Source organism: Phoenix dactylifera, chromosome 1 (genome assembly GCF_051530095.1).
Source record: "Phoenix dactylifera cultivar Ajwa chromosome 1, Ajwa_hap1_PhDact_Kaust_v1.1, whole genome shotgun sequence".
In the NCBI taxonomy this organism is placed as follows: Eukaryota; Viridiplantae; Streptophyta; class Magnoliopsida; order Arecales; family Arecaceae; genus Phoenix; species Phoenix dactylifera.
In genome coordinates this window covers 34,859,834-34,867,611 of record NC_143190.1, presented here as the reverse complement: position 1 = coordinate 34,867,611, position 7,778 = coordinate 34,859,834, and the positions used below count along the sequence as shown (strand labels likewise).

The 7,778-nt window shown below is 41.0% G+C and overlaps 1 pseudogene; it reads left to right on the top strand.

Moving 5' to 3' along the window:
- The first annotated feature begins 322 nt into the window (after positions 1 to 322).
- On the top strand, positions 323 to 1,752 carry LOC148715184 (malvidin galactosylase UGT88C3 pseudogene; annotated as a pseudogene).
- The last annotated feature ends 6,026 nt before the right edge of the window (positions 1,753 to 7,778 follow it).

Genomic DNA, 7,778 nt, shown 5'->3' with positions numbered 1-7,778 from the left:
TGTTTAAAATATTATTTTACTTTTTTAAAACGAAGATATACCACAGACAGCTTGGTTCTCACTATCATATTGCAATTGCATAAGTCTTCGTGGACGAATCTAATTGAAATTCATTTTGTATGTAGCTACCCAGTTGTTTATACCGAATTAAAAAACTACTCGGTAGTCACATGACAAGCTGACAGCCAACACTTTATCCAAAGCATCAAGTTAGTGCGGACACCTCATTTCCTATTATTTAATCTGCTCCTTTCTTTTTTATTGGGGATAAAAACCTCTCTTGCATAACAATATTTTTACTAATTTAGATGCCCTGTCTGTGTGCTTGAAGCGGAATAAAACCAGGATAAACTTCCGCCATTAGGCCGCGGGACATTCAAGCCGTTCCAATAGCGAATCCATCAATTCCCCTGCATACTCCTTGAGACAGAGAGGATGGGAAAGCTCAGCCTGGCCTTCCTGTCGATCTGGGTCCCGGGCCACCTGGTGCCCATGGTGGAGACGGCCAAACGCCTCCTCCGCTTCCAACAAGAGGAGAAGCTCTTCTCCGTCACCATCCTCCTCATCCAACCCCCAAACTCGGCATCATTCTCCACCTTCTCCCCTTACGTTCAATCCGTCGCTTCCTCCGGCCTCGATATCCGCTTCCAAGACCTCCCGCCCGTCGATCCCCCCACCGACACCGACGGCGCCGAGGACTTCATCTCCCTCTACATCCAGAGCTACAAGCCCCACGTCAAGGCCGCCCTCGCCCAATCCTCCATCCCCGTGGCCGCTCTGGTCCTCGATCTCTTTGCCACCACTATTGTTGACGTGGCTGACGAGCTCGGTGTCCCGTCCTACATCTTCTTCGCCTCCACTGCCGCCATGCTCGCTCTCACGCTCCATCTCCCGATTCTCCACGACAAGATTCCGGTAGAATTTGGGGAATTGGAAGGCGACGTAGAGGTCCCTGGAGTTCCTCCCATTCCGCCCCTGTCCATGCCGACTCCCTTAACGAACAAGAAGAGCCGGGTCTACACTTGGTTTGTCTTTCACGGCAAACGGGTCCTGGAAGCTAAAGGAATTATAGTTAACACGTTCATGGAGCTAGAGCCGGGACCACTCGAAGCACTAATGGAGGGCCGCTGCGTGTCGGGCCACCACACGCCGGCCATCTATCCAGTAGGACCAGTCATCGCCCTTGAGGATGACGCGGATAAGGCTAATTCCGAGCGGCACGAGTGCATAAAGTGGCTGGATGGGCAACCACGGGCGTCGGTGCTCTTCTTGTGCTTCGGGAGCATGGGCAGCTTCGGCGCTCCACAGGTGCGAGAGATGGCTCTCGGGCTGGAGCGAAGCGCGCACCGGTTCTTGTGGTGTCTCCGGACACCTTCGACGGGGAAATTCCGGCACCCGGTCGATGCAAATCTGGGGGAAGTATTGCCCGAGGGGTTCTTGGAGAGGACCGGAGAAAGGGGATTGGTGTGGCCAACTTGGGTGCCGCAGAGGGAGATATTGGCTCACGCGGCGGTCTGGGGATTCGTGCCGCATTGCGGGTGGAACTCGACCCTGGAGAGCTTGCGGTTCGGGGTGCCGATGCTTGGATGGCCGCTGTATGCGGAGCAGCACCTGAATGCTTTTGAGATGGAGAGGATGCTTGGGGTGGCTGTGCCGCTCAAGGTGGACCGAAAGGGAGAGGGATACGTTGGAGCCGAGGAGCTGGAAAGGGGAGTTAGGTGTCCTAATTGGATTAGGACTAAAATTAAATAGAGTCCTAATTGGATTAGGACTAAAATTAAATAAATCCTAATTGGATTAGAATTCCTTAAGTCCTAATTAATTATTAATCTAATGAATCAACATGACTCCTAATTGGATTAGGATTGAAGAGTTCAATTGAGTCATGATCCATTCAAGTCCTAATTAGATTGGGACTAGCATAGATTGAACCCAAATTGGCTAATCCTAATTAGATTAGGATGAAACCATGAGAGAGGCACCTAATCCTCTTTGGAAGAGGATTAGGTTAACCAACTAAGAGGGGCATCAGCCCCTCTCCAATTGCTTGGGGCGACAAGAAGAGAGGAGCTAGGGCCGGCGCCCCCTTCTTTCTTTGGAAAGTTATCTAGGGCTCCAACTTTGGAGGAGCCCTTGATAGCTATAAGAAGCACCATGAGGCCGGCGCCCTAAGCATTGGAGCCCTCTTCCCTTGTGCCGTGGCCACCCTCTTCCTCCCTCTTAGTTGCAGCCGCAAGCAAGAAAGAAGGAACCTCCAAGTGTTGGCGGCCTCCTCCTCTTCCTTTTCTTCATCCAGCGCAAGCAACAGAAAGAAGGCTGTGCAGGGGTTCATCTACTTCCTCTTCTTCATCCTTCTTCTTCCTCCTCTCAAGCACTTTCAAGAGTTGAAAGAAAGAGAAGAGATCAGCCATCAAAGGAGTCTTTGCAAGGGAGCTAGCACCCCGGAAAGACAAGAAAGCTTTGATCGGTTCTCTACTTCGTGTGGATACCCGTAGAGGCCGGACGTTTGAACGGCTTCAAGCGAACCCTCTTTCAAAACCACGAATTCAGATTTGCGGTGATCATCTACCCGCGCAAGGTGAAGATTTGATCTTCCTAATAGTTTTAAAAGTTTTAATTCTTACCTAATTACGAAAGGTCTAGAAACAACGTTCATGCGATGAACGTCGAACCCGTGCATGCCAATTCCGCTGCCATCTGATTTTTGTTTTGAAATATCAGCGGCATGGGCGGGTTCCCAACAATATAAACTTGAATGTTATTCAAAATGGATACTTTGTTCTTGTCTTCTTTATCCTTTTAAACACTTTTCAGAGCCTTCCTTTTTAAAAACTAGCCGTTACAAAAGGTGAAAGAGTCGTTCTGAGTCAACTGTGCAATTTGACAATGTGATCGTTGAGATTGGAGTCGACTCGCGTGACTTGGGGAAGGCTCGACTGTAGCTGGAGTCGACTCATGTTCTTCAGGTGACGACTCCTCCACTTTATCTTTTAAAAGTACTTACCCGGCTATCCTTCAGGAGTCGGTTCGTGACATTCCAAAGTCGACTCTCCACAAGCGGGAGATGGCTCACATCTTTCAAGTGTTGGCTCGATCTTAGAGTGCCAGAAATTAATCATTCTGCCTTTTCTTGTTGGAGTCTATTCGCGTCATCTAATGTCGGCTCGCCAAAAGTTGGAGGTGGCTCGCGATTTTTAAGTGTCGACTCGATCTCAGTGTGCTAGAAACTAATCTTTCTGCCTTTTCTTATCGGAGTCGACTCGCATTGTCTGGAGTCGGCTCGCCAGAAGTTGGAGGTGGCTCGCGATCTTTATGTGTCAACTTGATCTCAGTCCTGTAGAAAAAACACTCTTCTATTTTTCTTCTCGGAGTCGACTCGGTAACGGTTGGAATCGTCTCGATATCAGTTAGGTTGAGAAATAGATCTTCTGTCTTTTTGTTGGAGTCGACTCGATATCAGGCGGAGTCGACTCGGTATCAGTTGGGTTGAAATGAGTCTTCTATCTTTTCTTTGAGGTCGACTCAATCTCAGGTGGAGTCGACTCGCGCTCTAAACTCGGTAATTCTGCTTTCAGCCAATCTACCAGGAGTCGACTCGCCCAACCTGGGTATCGACTCTTGGTCGTGCCAGATATAATCTTTTGTGCCAGAGTCGACTCGCAAAACCTTGGAGTCGACTCGAGTTCAGAGCAAGATAAAAATGGTTCCAAACATTATAATAACTGATTTTACTAATCCTGAACCATTTTCTAAGTCATCCTAATGTATATAGCAGTATATTTCCTGAAACACTCACTTGAATTCATTAGTATAATATGAAATATACTCAAGTATTTTGGGCTCATCAAAATCAAATAAGAAAACAACAATCACTCAACAGATATGACAATGAAAACTCTATTGTCTGCCATTAGGATCCAAGAACAACACCTTGAGAAAGACAATGAGCAACTCATGAACCCTGAGTTTCTAACCAAGGTGAATTTTGCAGAAGGCCAAAATAAGATTCATAAGTTCAATAACTCCAAATTTGAAATAGGTGGACCTAGAAACAAAGAAAAACCTATGAAGCCAAAACACCAGATCAATAAGAATGATCGGAAGCCGATTTGCTACAATTGTGGGAAACTCGAACATATAGCTCGAGTATGCCAGATGAAGAGGAAGAAGTATCAGAACTACAAACTTGCACTTTCTCAACCTATAAATTCACAAATCAATATAGTGCTATCTAGTACTGGTCCTACTAGTACTGATAATCGGTATGTAACTTTAAGTTCAGAATTAAATTTGGCAATTTGTTCTGCCGATTGGTTAGTGAATATAGGTGCGAATGTTCATATGTGTACTGATCGTATCTTTTTTACTGTTTATCAGGTCCGGATCAGCCTAATAGTAACTATGGGGAACTCCACCTTGGCACAAGTGCTTGGAACTGAAAAAGTACTTCTAAGGCTTACATCTGAAAATATTTTTCCACTATTTAATGTGTACCATGTGCCCGAAGGAAGGAAGAATCTGATTAGTGGATGTCTTCTAATTAGGAGTGGTTATTCTTTGTTATTTCAATCTAAGAAAGTGATTATAACAAAGAATGAAACATTTGTAGGCAAAGGCTATGAGTGTGATGGCTTATATGTAATTAATGAAATAAATAATGTATCTTTGGATTTTTTTTCTAATAGCAATAATAAAGTTGTGCTTTCAGTATGTTCTTCATCTCTTTGGCATGCTAGATTAGGACATGTGAATAATGATACTATTAAAGGAATGATTAGTTCCGGTTTATTGCCTAATGTTTCATTAAATGAAAAGAAAAAGTGTCAAATTTGTGTTCAATCTAAGCAACCTAGAAAATCATTTAAAATGGTAAATAGAAATTTAACTTTATTAAAATTACTACATTCAGATGTATGTCATCTAAATGGAACTTTGACTAAAGGGGGTAGAAGGTATTTCATTACCTTCATAGATGATTATTCTAAGTATTTTCAAGTTTATTTGATGAAATCTAAAGATGAAGCATTTGAGATATTTAAGACTTATAAATTTTTAGTAGAAAATCAACTTGACAAGATAATAAAGATTCTCAAGTCGGATAGAGAAGGAAAATACACCTCTAATGACTTGAATGAATTTTGTAGAGTTAATGAAATTCTATATGAAGTAACCCCTCCCTATTCACCTCAGTCTAATGGAGTGGCTGAAAGGAAGAATAGGACTTTGCAAGATATGGTAAGATCTTTGCTTGCCAACTCAGGTTTACTTGAGATTTGGTGGGGGGAAGCAGTGCTTACTGCATATTTTCTGCTTAATAGGGTTTCATTTAAACGTTCTAATGAATCTCCCTATGAATTTTGGAAAGAAAAAAAAACCTAACCTAAACTTCCTAAAAGTTTGGGGTTGTTTGGCTCAGGTTAATATTTCTTTAATTAAGAAAAGACAATTAGGACCTAATACTTTTGATGCTGTGTTTCTTGGTTATTCTCTTAATAGTGTTACTTATAGATTCTTAGTCATTAGTTCTGATATTAATGGCATAGATAAGAATACTATAATTGAATCTAAAGATGCTTCTTTCTTTGAAGACATTTTTCCATTTAAAGATAAAATAGAAAAGCATGTAATAGATAGATCTAATGATGCATCTTGTAGTTCACCCTCTAATTATCTAATTATTCCTACTAATGAAAATAAAAATGAACTTATTGATATTAATGAACTTGGTAGAGGAAAAAGAATTAGGAAAAAGAAAAATTTTGGATATAATTTCTATACCTTTATGGTTGAAGATGATCCTAAAACATATAAAGATGCTATGAACTCATTAGTTTCTATGTTTTGGAAGGAAGCTATTAATAGTGAAATGAATTCACTTATGACTATTGAAACATGGTTTCTAACTAACTTACCACCTGGTAGTAAGGCTATAGGTTGTAAATAGATATTTAAGAAGAAATTAAGACCTGATGGTTCAATTGAAAAATATAAAGCAAGATTAGTTGCTAAGGATTTTTCTCAGAAAGAGGGTATTGACTACTTTGATACATATTCTTCTGTGACTAGGATAACCACTATCCATACTTTAATTGCACTAGCTTCAATTCATAATTTGATAATCCATCAGATGGATTTCAAGACTGTCTTCCTCCATAGTGATTTAGAGGAAGAGATTTATATGGATCAGCCAGAGGGATATGTGGCTTAAGGACAGGAAAGAAAAATTTGTAGGTTAGTCAAATTCCTCTATGGTTTAAAACAAACTCCTAAGCAATGACATAGAAAATTTGATAAAATAATTGTTTCTTATGGCTTTAAAGTAAATGAATCTGATAAGTGCTTATATTCTAAGTTAGAAAATGATTCATGTATTATCTTGTGTTTATATGTTCATGATATCTTAATTTTTGGTACTGATATGTATATTGTGAGCACCCTTGAAGGACTCACCTATGTGAGTGTGACTATGTGGCTGCAGTCTATGGGGATGAGGGTTTAACCTCTAAAGCGCTCATGAAACTGAGATATGGGTGCATGAGGCCGGAAAAAGCACCACCTATGATGAACCCAATATTTGCATTTGTCATTTGTGAAGTATATAGAAATCTGAACCAAAGGATTTGGTTGAAAGCTTTTTAGCTACCACTATTCCTTTCAGATGAAAATATACTTTTACTAGATAAAGGTTTAAAGCCGCAAGCTACCTTTATTGAAGTTGTGACATAAACAAGCCCGGTTTGACTATTTTCTGATTTTGTCAAGTCTTGAAAATATTTTTAATCAGGTGGGGGAATGTTAGATTTTTGGTTATATAATGATTAAAAGTTTTCATACTTTAAAACTTATATATTTATATACATGTTAAAGAAGGGAGTTTGGCTCAGTTGGTTTGTATGTTGATTTTTCTAATTTAGACGTCGTGGGTTTGACTCTCCTTTCCCTCGGATTTATTCTCCGTAGCCGAGCTGCCGAGGCTTCTTTGTTGCTCATCCTCACGTGGGGGCACTCATCCGATGCGCGTGGGCCCCACATGCCTTGCACCCGCGCTCGTCCGAGGGGCTCGTCCGAGGCATAAGGAGCTCGTCCAAGGGAATTTTTATTCTTCCTTTCTACTTTCTTTAAAAAAAAAATCATTTTTTTTCTTTCTTTCAATCAACGGGCTTGCTGAATACTGATTCTGAGTTCGAAGGCTTCTTTGATCCGTGCAAATCATTGAGGCAGAAGGAACATTGCGAGAGGCTGTTGTATCTCAGGAGTAGAACGCCATCCAAGCCTAGTACACTGTAAGGCGGCGAAATCTACTTCAAGAAAAGTGACCAACATACCACGCCTCAATATCTCGGGTTCCATTTTTCCACTTTCTCTATTTATTTTCTTTAAGCCTATTACTGTCTATTATTTATTGAAGTAGAATATTTTAGATTTTAATTTTCTTAGAAATTATTACTCTCAACACCATTTCTATCTCTTTCGTAGCAGTGTTTTCGTTTGTTTTTTTCTTCTATTCCATCCATCGTGGTCACAACCACAATAAAGAAAATGAAAGAAATTTAATTACAAAAGGCAACAGCTGAATACCATATGGAGAGGGAGAAACTCTTAATGTGATAGTAAAAATTAAGAAAGCCAATATATCCAAATGAAAGAAAAGCCCCACGTCATTCATCATTGATGGTTCTTTTGTACAAAAGAAAGAAAAGAAGAAAAAAATGAGGGACAAGAGAAGCAAACCCCCATCTCAGATTTATGCTACAGTTAAATGGATTCAACCAGAGAAC